Raw genomic sequence first — 14760 nt, 5'->3', positions numbered from 1 at the left:
GGACACCAGAAAACCTTGAAACATTTTGGCGTCGTCTGTGGGGAGAGTACTTTCGAGATGGAATCACAGTCTGTACCGATTCTACGTGAGAAGCGGCCCCTGGACGACCCCCTGGTTTAGACGGACCAAGATACTGACAATGAAATTGAAGTCGAGACTCATACGGCCTCTGACGGGACCTTAAGAGCTTGACGCACCCGTCCCACTGAAAGGAGGGAACGGGAGGACTGTCTGGTTGGATCTAGTAAACCAGCCGGCCAGCCGCTTGATCATCAACAGGTGGCTGGGGGATCTGCCCCCATCACTAGAAACGAACTCATGACCTTCATGAAGGGGGAGAAGACCCTCCCAATCTGGGAGGAAGAAGCTTGTAACGGATCGGGAGGCGACTCCTTACCCTAAGCTTAGGGCGAGGGAGGAAACCAGTGATCGCCCTAACTAAGTACCACTTTCCCTCACCAGGGAAGAGAAAGCCCATCTGTCATGTTCAGCCGGACGGGTCAAAGAGAACATACTCTGATGCTCGAATGTTGCTTGAGCAGAAGAAGAATGACCGACTGTCAGAGTCGGCCTCTACGTCTGATTTTCAAGACAGCCTACATAATACCTCCCTGAGGTATTCAAAATCAAATTATGAGAGCCAGACGCCCGAAGCCTCCTCTCGTTCTGGTTCCCAGATGCATTAGGCGGCCCCGTATGTGCCTCCTCAACCATACGTCCCGCAGTCCCAATATTTCATGCAGCCTACTCTTTTTGGAGGACAAGCGACAAGGAATGTCCAGCCTTTGGACTGGCAACTTAGGTTGCATAAACTTGGAGAACAACCATCCGCCTTCTCTAAGGAAATAATAGAGGCCGCTCAGCCGGCCAAAGTAAAAAATGTGTTGGTAGGGGCATATGATGGCACTACCAACCCAGAAAATCACATGATGGCATACACCAACCTTATGTACTTCCAAGGGTTGGATGACGCCACATGGTGCAAGTGTTTCCCGGCCACATTGAAGGGAGTTGCCCAGCAATGGTTTGGCAACTTGCCGGCCGGGTGTATTAACAATTTCAAGACCCTCGCCTACTTGTTCACATCAAACTTCGCAATGAACATTCCTGCTAAGAAGACCACCCTTGATCTGGGGGCCATACAACAGGGAGAGAAGGAGGGACTGCGCTCTTACATCAAAAGGTTAAATCTGATGAGAATTCAGATACAAGGACTACCTGATGAAGTAGCCTATACAGACTTTTTCAAAGGTCTGAAGGACGGGTCGAACTTCAAATTCGACCTCGTCAGAAAGAGGGTGACCACCCTCCAAGAAGCAATGATGGAGGCGGACGCCTACATTCAGGCGACAGACCTCTATAATTTTGGAAACTAGTCGGACCACAAAAAGTCCAACAAAAGAGAAAGCTTACCAAAGTAGTCGACCAATAAGGAAGAGAAAAAGAGAAAAGAAGTCTGGGCGCACTCCTCTGAACAGCCGTCCCAGAAGAATAAGAAGGAATTTAAACCATACTCCCCCAAGTATGAGTTTAACAAGGATAGCCATGCCATCCTCAATGAAATAAAGGACCAGATCTCAATTGAGAAGCCGGCCTCCATGAAGGGTTCTGTTAGCAATCGGAACCAAAGTAAATACTGTCACTACCATGAGGATATTGGCCATTAAACCAATGAATGTATCAGCCTCAAGCGCCTTCTGGACCGCTTGGCAGACAAAGGAGATCTCGACTCCTATGTCAAGAAGTCTAAGGGGAATCCACCCCCCAAACAGAAACAGGCGGCCAAAAGGAAGCAACGGTCAGCCGACAGCTCTGACACTGACGAAGCGCCCATTTATACCATAACAGGCGGCTTCGCAGGAGGTGGCCCTACTATACGGGCCACCAAAGATAACATCAGGCGTCTGGATGTTAACTCCGTCGAGCAAGGACAGACCTCCTAAAGTTCATTTCCTGAGGTTGTAATCACCGAGGAAGACTTGGGAGGTGTTAGGGGGCCGCATGACGACCCTATTGTAATTGAATGCAAGGTGGCCAACCAAAGAGTTGGTCGAATCCTTATTGATACTGGAAGCTCATCTGACCTCATCAGTTATCGATGCTTGACCAAGCTCAAATACAAGACTGAGAGCATGCAACCTGTCTCCCATCCTTTAGTAGGATTCGAAGGAGGAGTCGTCCACCCAGTTGGACGAGTGGATCTCCCTGTCCGCCTGGGTGAGAAGCGGGAGGACCGTCACATGGTGGTCCGATTCCTTGTAGTTCAAGAGTTGTCGGCCTACAATATGATCCTAGGGCGCCCAACCCTCAATGAATCTAAAGTTGTTATCATCCCATCTCTCATGCTCCTCAAGTTTGAGAGAGATAATGGATCAGTCGGCTCCCTACGGGGAGACCAGAAGATTGCCAGAGAGTGTTACCTCTCTGATATAAAACCCACTATGGCGGCTGCTGGCCAAAGTGGAGGGAAAGCTGACTTTGAACAAATCAAGGATGTTACGCCTGCCCAAGTAGTAGGCGGCAAGAAGAGAAAGGCCGCCCACCTGGGGGCCGAAAGAAAGGAAAAACAATAGCAATCTCTGGCTGAGGAGCGGTCAGACGAGTTACGCCCTCACCCGGCTGGTGAGCATGTGGACGTCACCCTGGACGACTCATGTCCTGACCGAACTGTTAAGGTTAGGACGACTGCTCTTGCTGCGCTTGGTGATGATTTTCACCAACTCCTGAAGGAATTCAAGGATATCTTCGCATTTGAAGTACATGAGATGCCAGGTATAAGTCCATACCTGGCAGTACATAAGCTGGCTGTGGATCCTAAAAAGAAGCCGGTCAGAAAAAAGAAAAGGAACCATGGCAAAGAAAGAAGCCAGGCGGCTGCCGCCGAGGTTAAAAAGTTACTTGATGCTGGGTTCATTCGGCAATGTTATTTCCCTGACTGGGTCACTAATGTTGTCTTAGTAAAGAAGTCGAATGGTACCTGGCGCATGTGTGTGGACTACACGGACTTAAACAAGGCATGCCCCAAAGACAGTTATCCATTGCCCAAGCTCGACAGTCTAGTCGACTCTACAGCCGGCCATGCCTTGATGAGTTTCATGGACGCCTACTCTGGTTTCCAGCAGATTCCCCTGTGGAAGAAGAACCAAGAGAAGACGACCTTTGTCATAGATCAGGGCCTCTATTGTTACACGGTCATGCCGTTTGGTTTGAAGAACGCCCCGGCAACCTTCTAGAGAATGATAAACACCGTCTTCTTTGACCAGATTGGAAGGAATGTGGAGGCGTACATAGATGATATGATTGTGAAATCCAAACTCCAGACGAACCATTTGGCCGACCTCCGAGAAACATTCACCACACTCAGGCGACACCATTTCATGCTCAATCCCAAGAAGTGTGTTTTTGGAGTTGAGTCTAGGAAGTTTCTCGGATTTCTTATCAATCAAAGGGGTATAGAGGCTAACCCCGAGAAGGCACAGGCGGTCATAGACATGCAGTCGCCCCGCTATCCGAGAGGTCTAGAAATTAACAGGTTGTCTGGCGGCCCTGGGGAGATTTTTTAGCCGAGCAGGCGACAAGTGCCTTTACTTGTTTCAGGTAATAAAAAAGAAAGCTATGTTTGAATGGGGGCCGAATGCTGAGGTGGCCTTCCAAAAGCTGAAAGAACACTTGCACTCCTTACCAAGGCTGGTCAGCCCTTTGCCTAAAGAAGTGCTCTTTATGTATCTAGCAGTGTCTGACCATGCTCTAAGTGCCGTCCTACTTGCTGAGAGGGATGGCTGCCAGCTCCCGGTCTATTTTGTTAGTCACGTCTTGAAGAATGCCGAGTTAAGATACCCCCTTGTTGAAAAATTTGGCCTTGCCCTCTTCATGGTAGTTAGAAAGTTGAAGCCCTATTTTTTGGCGCATCCAGTCGTGGTATACAAAGACCAACTGATCAAGCGGCCCCTGACAACCATGGAGTCGTTAGGCCGAATGATCAAATGGGCGATAGAGATACAGAGCCTTGAAATCACATTCAAGCCAAGAAAAGCAGTGAAGGGGCAAGCATTTGCTGACTTCATAGTAGAAATGACTCGGCCTTCTGATTCTAAAATTTTAGACCAAGTCTGGAAGGTCTATGTAGACGGGAGCTCCACTATGAATGGTTGTGGTGCAGGCGTCATATGTCAGTCGCTCGAAGGTGACAGGTATGAGTATGCACTACGATTCAACTTCCAAGCCTCGAACAACGAGGCAGAGTATGAAGCTCTACTGCCCGGTATCCGCATGTGCAAGGCGACTGGGGCAAGGAAGATAGCCGCCTGTTCTGACTCACAGTTGATAGTAAGCCAATATAATGGTGATTATGAAGCAACCCATCCGGCCATGATTAAATATTTACAAGCGGTAATATAGGCGGCTGGGTCACTTGAGGAATTTCATCTAACTCAAGTATCCAGGTCCGAGAATAACCAGGCGGACGCCCTCTCTAAACTGGCATCCTCGGCCTCCTGTGACACTCCAAGGACCGGTTTCTGGGAAGTTATGGAGAAACGAAGCATCGAGGAGGAACCTATTGGAATCCTTGATAGAAGCTCAACTTGGATGGATGACATCCGAGCCTATTTAACGACCGGCACCTTGCCGAGTGATCACTCCCAGGCGGCCCTACTGAAAAAACGGGTGTCCAACTTTGAGATATGTAAAGGGGAACTCTTCAAGAAAGGGTATCTTAAGCCCATCCTGAAATGTTTTACCCCAGAAAAAGGACGAGAGGTCTTAGAAGATCTACACTCAGGGTATTGCGCTTCTCACGTAGGCGGCAGGTCGCTTGCTCAAAGAGCAAGGCGGCAAGGTTACTTCTGGCCTACCTTGGAAGTTGACGCCATGGAAATGGTTAAAAAATGTGACAAGTGCCAAAGGTTGGACAAGTTAATCGATCATCTAGCCACAGACCTTACGGCCATCCAAAGTCCTATACCATTTTCTAAGTGGGGCATGGATATCCTAGGTCCCTATACGCCTCCAACAGGTGGCAGGAGGTACATACTGGTTGCAGTCGACTACTTCACCAAGTGGGTGGAGACAGAGGTAGTTAAGGGTATCAAGACTAAAGACGTGATCTCCTTCATATGGAAAAATGTCATCACTCGATTGGGGTACCCATGTCTATGGTTTTTGATAACGGTCCCCAGTTTGAGACGCCTGTTCTAAAAAACTGGCTGGGAGACCAAGTTATCTCTCACTGCTTTGCATCAATCGACCGACCACAAGCAAACGACCAAGTGGAAGCTTTCAATAAAATCATCTCAGAAGGTATCAAAAAGAAGATTGAAAGAGCAGGCGGCCTATGGGCAGATGAACTAGCGCATGTTCTCTAGGCCATTAGGACGACTGAAAAAGGGGCAACTGGAGAAACTCCATTCCTCCTAACTTATGGGGCAGAAGCTGTTCTACTAATTGAACACTACGAGCCGGCTCTTCGTATAATGCTGTATTACAAAGAAGCAAATTGGGAGTCCATGCGTCTGGCATTGGATTCACTCCCAAAACCTAGGGGCAATGCAGACCTACGCCATGAATTCTACCGCCTGAGGATGACAATGGCATATAACAAAAGGGTACACAGGCGTCCACTCAAAGTGGGAGACTTTGTACTACGGAAGATGGAAGCAGTCGGTAGGGCCAATGAGTTAGGCAAATTAACTCCCAACTGGGAAGGACCCTACCGAATCTATGAAGAGGTTAGGGACGTCACTTACCGCCTAAAAACACCAGACGGCCAACCCCCTCCTAGAACTTGGAATGTAGATAATTTAAAGAAGTATTATTTTTGAATGATGTAATTGCCGAGAGCTACTAATAAAACTTGCAAATTTGCTACATTTATATATGTTACAAACAGAGGGGCAAGGCGCCTGCTAAAATAGCAGACGGCTACTCTCTATTTATTACCAACTGAGGGGCACGTCGACTGGTCGAACAGACGACTACTCTCCATGATCATCCCAGGCACCTAGCCGCCTGATCATGCTCTGAATATTAAACTAATACGACCTGTCCCAACATTATAGCAGGCGTCCGGCGACATCCTTCTTGATGAGATTCGTCGCAGAGAGCAGCTCCCTTTTGGGTGGAATAATGCTCTATAAACTAAGTACACGACACTTAAACGACTGTCCCCAAGGACAACCACGTAGCCGTTTTGAGATAAGGATAACTCTAACACTAACAAGAAAATGCTAGCAGTTAACATTTGAGTCGGATGACCGCCTGTATTACTTGGGCATAAGCAGTCGGCACCATGAGTATTCGGCACCTGATAGAGGGTTCAGAATTATTACAAAGCTAATTCTTCAGTAAGGTCAAGTGATCGGAATGCCTAGGTGGAGGCCACTTCCGATCAGTAATATTAAGGTATAATTAATATTACAGCTTAATCTTAACTGAACCCTTTGGGTCGAACCCAATCGAACAACCGATCCGAGACGACGAATTAATCCGAAGGATTTAATGAGTCGTCGGAGTTTTACGAACACTGACGTCGGATATTGAGCCTAGGGCGTCGAGGCCGAGCGTCGCAAAATCACAAGCAACAAGTTCGAGCATAGCTGTAGCATCATAGTGGCCTAGCCATGTGAACGCTAGGCTAGCTCAAGCTAGCATGCACCTAGCATGGCTAGGCGCAAGCCTAGACACACTAGGTGTGCTAGGCGCACCATCGCTAGCACTAGGCGCTATCATGCGTGCGTGCCTAGCATGGCAGCACCATCGCTAGCACTGAGTGCTGGCATGCGTGCATGCCTAGCATCGCAGCAGCATACGTGCTAGCTTGCGTGCTTGCCTTCGCATGGCAGCACCAAGCAGCAAGATGTGCTCCGCAATGTGCATGTGCGTGGCCTAGGCGCCAGCACGATGCTAGCCCACGCTCAGCAGCCCATCAGCACTACGCACCAACCAGCAAGGCTGTGCGTGTGTGTGTGCGATGGCCAGGCAGCAGCGCCCAGCATCCAAGCATGCATATGCGTATGCAGGTGCCTGGGTCTGTGCATGTGCGTGCGAGTGGGAGTGGCAGGTAGGCGCCAGTAGCGCCCAGCGCCTAGCAAGCAGCAGCAGCGAAGGCACTGCCCAGCACAGCCACACGCATAATGCTTGTGCTGGCTGGGCTGGTGCTAGCTGGCTGACTGCCAGCCCAGCAGCCCCTTGATGCCGGTTTTGTGAAGGGGGGTGGGGACCAACCCTTGGGCAATGCCTTAGGGAGCAAGGCAATGGTCCCCCCCACCTACTCTTGGTCCTCACTTAACTCTCTCTCTCCCCTTGACACTTGTTGCATTGTGATTGATTTGATTATTTATTTAATTTAGAATTAAATTAATTATCAATATTATTCATTCTCCCACATTGGTTGGGAAATGAAAATCAAGGGTTCATTTCCCTATAAATACCAAGGCTTGGGTATTTGGGAAAGAACACACTTGAGTGGAATAGTAAAGGAAACTCCATTGTTGAGTATACCTTGAAATTCGTAAAACTCCAATTAAGTTTACATTTTGTCCGGGCCTTGACTAACCTTCGAGGCTTAGGACGATCGGGTCGGGTTCGAGGGTACGATCTCGTTGGAGGCCTCGCATTATCGAGGTTGAAGTTAGAGCTCGTTGTAAAAGCGAAGCACGTGTCGAGGGTATATTTCTTATCCTTAACCTTAATTGTGTTTTAATTATGTTTTGCTTGTATTAGTTGCTTTAATTATGGGGGCGGGTCTTTGGGGGTTTCATTCCGCGTAGTGAGGGTCACTACGAAACTCTACAGTGGTATCAGAGCCAGGTTCCTTTTAATTTTTGCAATTATTTATTAATTAAGGTGTTTTAAAGAAGATTTATATTCTGGTTTTGCTTTTCTAATTGGATTAGAAGCTCGTTTTAATTAATTTTAAAACTCGTATTTTTCTCGTTTTGGCTGTTGAACCCAGAATTTTGCACAAAAATAGTTTTTTTTGGGTGGAATTGACATTTTGAATCAGATTCAACCCTTTTGAGGGCTGTCCAGAAGCTAAATTTGAACCAGAAACCCATTTTTTTTTGGGGTTTTTTTGTTTTCAACGAAAGTTTTAATCTTTTAAGTCGTGATTAATGCAAGCATTTTAAGGATAGATTAAATGCATTATTGCATCCCTAATCTATTGCCATTTTAAATATCCTTAAGCATAATTATGGAGTTGTAATTAGTGCTTGAGTTGATATGCTCTTTTTCACACAAACTTGTTTCTTCACAATTATGCAAATAAATTGCATTAATGTGTGAATGTTTGATTGGAATATGTAATTTTAAGTTCCTAAGTATGTTAAAGATCTAATCTTTAAATGTTTAAATGACTGGAACTTTAACCCTAAATTCCATGATTAAACTAAGTTTGGATTATTTCAATTTTTGGTTGATTAAAATCCTTGAAGTTCAAATGCTTGTGAGTAAAAATTGATTAATCTTCATATTGGAAGATGTAATCTTGTTATTTTACACAAGTATGAAAGTTGGAAAATTTTGGATGATTTAGGCTTGTGCACCATTAAAATTGAAATTAATTAAGTTGGATTTATTTTATTTTCATTTTTGCCCTAAATTAATTCTAAAATAAATTTAGATTAATTTTATGTCGCCGTAAATCGGGATTAAAATCTAGAGAAAAATGTACGCAAATCGAGACAAAAACCCTAAGCGTCACCAAGGCCAGCCAGGCTGCCCAGCAGCCCGCATGTAGGCTGCCTATGGTGCGCACAGCGGCTAAGCCTCGAAGCGTGCAGCTGTGCATTGCTGTGTGGCGAGGAGGCTGTTGCGTGATGCTTGTGCTGGGTGCGTGGGCCTTAGGCTGTTGGCGTGCTTGTGCTGTTGCTAGGCAGCGAGGCAGCAAGCCCCAGCCAGCCAGCCCACTGCTGGCAGCGCCAGCAAGCAGCTAGCATACGTAGCATGCGTAGCGTGCTGCTGGTGCTAGCTAGCAGGCAGCACCACACGCACAGGCCATGGGCTGCCTAGCAGCCATGGTGCGCAACCCACTAGACGTTGTGTGGGCTATTTTGCTTAATTTCGAGCTATGCATTTTGTGAAAATTTTGCCGTTTTAAAATATTTATGTAATTATTTTAATGAGGTTAAACCTCATTTTTTCCGGTTTTTGCAAAATTTTGACAAATTATGGGTTAAGCCGACTTAATTAATCGGATTGATTAAGCATGGATGCGGAATTTAGTGGTAGCTTAGTTAATTTCGTGAGTAAATTTTGCACCTTAGAAATAATGGATTAAACAACTTTGACTAGTTTTAATTAGGCGCGTTAATCAAATTAACCACCTAAGTTAGTTACTAGTTTTGCGTGTTTAATTATGTATCTCGTAATGTGCATGGGCCATTCACAAATAGTGAATGGGTGAATGAAAGATTGTTTTCAAAACAGGTTTTGAGTAAATGGCAACTAGTGGGACCCGACTAGGATAGAAAATACGGACTGTGTTCCGTCATGTATTTTTGTAAATCTAAATACGGTCTGCGAACCGTTAAGTATTTTTTATACTTTTGATTAATCTTAGTCATAGTAGCTAGTTATTTTATTTTGGCAAAGATGTCTCAAGACGGCGTTTCGATGAAGACGAGCCAAAATAAAGACCCTTGAAGATTTGAAGATTTCAAGGGGTCATGCTAGTTGCCAAATGCATCAACTTTATGCCTTATATATATTATTGTTATATATGTATATGAATGTTAGATGCATGTCTAGGATTTCTTATGTTGTGACGATTAGTTAAGTTCACTTAAATCAACCAACATAGAAAACCTAGGTGCCTTAAAATATTAAGCTAAAATTTGTCGTTCCAAGAACAACACTTACCGAACTAATACGCGTATGTGATGGGCTACGCCAAAGCGAGGCATCACTACTTCCCTAGGAATGTAAGGTATACTAGGTATACAAGTTGTCTTGGTTAAGCTCAACGATATCAGTAAGGAGACCTTAGATGGCGTGGCAAAAGAGATAAAATGTCAAGAATGCATTAGATGCGACATTTTATCAAACCGAGAGTAGCTTGGAGCTATTAGCAATTAGATTGCTTACCTTAAGATATTTAATGTTAAGACAAGCTAAAGCATGCTTAACCATTTCTTGATCTTTAGGATCTCGAAATCATTTTATTCTCGCCCAAAAAGGGACAAATTTATCAATGCGTGGATAAAATGCTCAATAAGATTGAATATATGCATAATCGCTTTTAAATTTCAAACTTATTGGTTATATGAATGGTTTTTCATTTCAAATTCTTTCAATTGTAGAACAATGTCTGCAAGTAACTCAAACAACAACCCTATGTGCCCGGGTCTCCCCGATAAGTTGGCTATCAAGCTTAACTTGACAAACCTTGAAGAATGGGAAGAGGAACTCAGGAAAACTCTCCGGAGTTGTTCTAAGGAGTATGTTCTGGATACTTCCCTCCCAACCCTCTGTACCAAGAAAGACTTGAGTGACGAAACTTATTGTGCATGGTCCAATGATTGCAAATTAGTGTCACAACTCATGGCTAACTCCATCCCGGAAGAATGGAAAGAAAAACATCCATTCTCTTTTCCGGACTTATTCCTTGGAGGACTAAGGGATGTTGTCGGTGGGAGATTCTCTAAGAGTTTCAACGACAACAATGATGGACTCTTGTTTGAGGTGACTAGGTCACTTACATACATGAATGTGAAGCCATCAGATCAAGGTTGTCTTGCTAAAGAGAGGTACCATCTTTGGTCTACAGTCTGCAACACCAAGTTGAGACCGGGTATGCCCCTCCGACCCCATGTGGCAAGAATGACTAGGCTCTTCAAGCACATGGAACTCCTCGGAATCCCATTAGAAGATGGAATGGCTGGTCATATTATGCTCACTTCACTCCACTCAGGATATGATGCACTAAGGGCATATATTTCTGAAAGAAAGGAGACACATTCTTTGACGAGTGTGGTGGAGCTACTTCACCGAGCCAATTCATTTGGGGCAACCAAAAGACCATCAAGGAGGAGGGATTTCAAGAAGGTCAAGGGAAAGATGCGTTGCTTCTATTGTAGTGGGCAAGGCCACTACAAGAGAGAATGCAAGCTTTTTCAGGAAGAGGAGGAGAGGAATGGAGCATCTGCCTCAGGTATCTTCCTTAAACACTTGTGAATTAAGCTTATCATAGGTATTAGATACCAAGTATGACTCACTCTATGTTGCCTTTTCAGGGACCAAGTGAGAAGCTTATCAAGTGTTGGTCCAAGGACAAGTAGACGGCGAAGATGGTTTTTCGGTCGTGCTTGCATGCACCATTTTGTCTATGACATGTAATTAAACTAATCTTAGTTTTCATCATGCTTTTGAACATACTATGATCTATGGTGTTAAACACCTAGTTATTTTGAATGTAAGACTTTAACAATCGTTGTTTCAAATTGTCTTGCAAATATATGTTCAATGGAAATTGCATGTTTTAAATATGATAAGACAAAAGTTGATACCGCTACTTAAACTAAGACCACTAAGAATTCAACTTCGTTAAACAAACATTAGTAGATATGTAGGGTTTCGTAGTGACCCGACACTACGCGGAAGAAAAACCCCCAAAGACCCGCCCCTTAATTAAAGCAATTAACAAGCATAATAAACTTAATCAAACAAGACTAAGAACAAGAATTATACCTTTGTTGCGTGCTTCGCTCCCGAAGAGCTCTTACTTCAAAATCCCGAAACTACGAGATCTCCGACGGATCGTACCCTCGACCCGACCCGAGCGTCCTAAGTCTTGAAGGTTAGTCAAGACCCGGACAAACAAAATTATGAGTCTTCATCTTGGCTCGTCTTCATCGAAACGCCGTCTTGAGACATCTTGGCCAAAATAAAATAAGCTAACTAGAACGACTAAGATTAATCTAATAGTACAAAAATACTTAACGGTTCGCAGACCGTATTTAGTGTTTCGGGGTTTTTTGATGTCCTGCGGGAGAGTTACAATTCTGAGACTAGAACCGGACGCCTGTACCTGCAAAACAAACGGATGCTCCGGATGACTGGAGATCCGCCTCCAACGGTCAAGTTTGAACTTGATTAAAGAGTAATTAATGCGAAAATAATGTAATTTGGTCTCTCTAGGTGAGAGTGTTTAAAGTGCCTAATCCTCCTTAATGAGGATTAATGAGCATATTTATATGTCTTGGGATGCGTGCCAATACCTAGGTTTAGGTTAAACATAGGGCTGACTGGGCTTCCCACAAGGATTGGGCCTTGTTTGGCTGATTTACCCATTTGGCATGGATGGACACGTGTCGCGTCGCAATTCGTCCATGGAGGACGTATCTCTGGTTGACACGTGGCAAGCTCCCATTGGCCTACGTGAAGGACACGTGGCGGAACCTGGTTGGCCCTCGTGTCAGATGGTGATTGGTGGATAAAAATCCCCTAATCATTTGCCCCTCACAGGTGGCACGTGACTGGTCACGTGTTACCTGTGACAGGTGTCGCACCGTAACAGGCGACGGCCTGCTACAGGTGTCACTCGGTGAAAGGCCGAGAGGTTTTCCCGCCCAAATTTTGAATTTGGGAGTGACCCTTCGCCTTCTCAGTTTTGCCTTTATAAGGACGTGTTGACTTCACTCTTTTTCACACTTGAGAACTTTTGAAGAGAACATTCGGACCCCTGAACTTGCTCTGACATTCCAGACTCTTTCTGCCTACCGCCTGCTCTGACAAGCCGACTACTCAGAATTTTCAGAACTTCGTCAACTTCACTCGTTCAGGTAACCGTTGGTTCTTTCACTCTTTTAACTTTTCTTTATTTTTTTCTTTTTGAAATGGCACCACGGAAGCACACGACACGACCTAGGTTAGTGATAAGCCGGTCACCGGGGACAGCTGAATCTAGGACTAGGAGTGCCGCCTGCCCTTTTCCGAACCAATCTTTTCCCTTTATACAAAGTCCGACTGTCTTTGTGTCTATGCAGAACATAATGGCCAGAACAAAAAGAACTGCTAGGATCACAAACTCAGACGGCTCCTCCTACCAGGTGCCGATTAGTGAGACATCTGACCAGGCGCCAGATGCTGAAGTGAACCAAGGCGGCTTAACCGCCGACAGCTCTGAGGGAGGGGTCAAGGGGGTCCCTTCCCATTGAAGGAGAGGAGGCGGGCCCCTCTGGGAGAGGAGAGGAGTCGTCCTCTTCGGATTCTTCAGAGGACGAGTCCGAGTCCAGTTCTTCTGGTCATACTTCTCTAGACACAGAAGAGAAAAACAACCGCCTACAAGAGGCGAGGCTTTCTCACGCAGTTGAGAATGGAGATAATTGGGCGGAGCCGTCCGCCTCCTATAGAGAACAAAACACCCCCTACTACTGCACAGTTCCAAAGGGCCATATCAAAGCCATGCAAGAGAAAGTGGGGAGCTTTATTGCGAACCACACAATGGGCCCCGGCTTCTTAGTTTTTTTTCCAGATTCGGAAGACACAGTCGTCTGGCCGGCTGGTACTAGTTATGATAGCGCCTGCTTTGGCTGCTACGAGGCGGCCATCAGGGCTGGGCTGCGCTTCCCACTACATCCGGCTGTTCAGCGGATCTTGGATGGGTATGAGTTGGGGTTATGGCAGTTAGCCCCAAACTCCTGGTTAACCGTTCTCGACTATGTGGCCGGGTGCAAACTGCACGGGGTGGAGTCAAACTTCGAAGCTTTCGCCCACATGAACTACCTCAGCCGGACCCCTAAGGCATGCAGTACCGGCTGGTATCAATTGACGAGCCACAGAGGCTACCTCATGACAAGAGGTAAAGAAAACAAGTGGAAGGATTAGCGAAGCACCTTCCTTATCATTGAAAGTTCAAACACGGAGCTGAACAAGCGCTTCAACAGGTGGAACAGGGATCCGCCTCTTCTTGCAGGTGGTCGCAGCATGCCGCCTGTTCCTCCAAGAGCTAAGAAAGAGATCCTAGACAAAGGACTCTTTAAAGAAGAGTCGAGGGTCGACTCTACTACAGGGGTGCGAGAGCAAGTACCCCTACACTGCGTCCCGAGCTTTAAATGGCTCTATGACGAGTACTTTTTGGCCGCCTGTGGCCTCAGCAGTCGGTGTTCAAGAGGTAGCCGGCCTGTCGAATACTCTCTTTTGCCATGCATTACTGTTATAACTTTTTATTAACTTTGGTATTTGTCCTTGCAGCGGACGCCATGAGCAAAATCACCGCTTCCAAGACTGCGGCGGCTATGTTGCGAGCCTCTATCATGCAACAATCTTCAGCCGACTCTCCCAACAAGGAGGCGCCCTTGGTAAGTTCCAAGCCTTTCACCCTCTCTCCTTTTTGAAGTTGGGTTTATGCAAATACTAACCGTGTGTTTGTTTTTTTAGACGGGCACTTCAAGAACTTCTTCTTCCCAACAGCCGGACTCCAAGACCCGGAGGACGACTGTTGCGAGCTCTCCTGGCACGGCCAGGAAAAATGCGGCGGCTAAGAAACAGCCGGCCACCCCCTCTCAAACTCCAATCAGGCCGCCTAGAAGTATGGAACTGTCCTTGTGAATTCAGACTTGCTTCCTTTTTACTAGGTCTAACGTGCTTGTTTATGCTTGATGCAGCCGGCCCTCAGGAACCGGACCTGGTCGAGGTGGCCAAGTCTATGATCAAAGTCGTCCCTCCGGCTGAGAGAGAGGCGGTCAGGGGTGTCGGCACCCTTGACCTAGACGGAATCGCAGGGGTCCTTGCTGAGGTATACTTAGCATACTTTTGTCGTTT

This window comes from Chenopodium quinoa, unplaced genomic scaffold, assembly GCF_001683475.1.
Source record: "Chenopodium quinoa cultivar QQ74 unplaced genomic scaffold, ASM168347v1, whole genome shotgun sequence".
Taxonomy (NCBI): Eukaryota; Viridiplantae; Streptophyta; class Magnoliopsida; order Caryophyllales; family Amaranthaceae; genus Chenopodium; species Chenopodium quinoa.
This window is presented reverse-complemented; position numbering follows the sequence as displayed.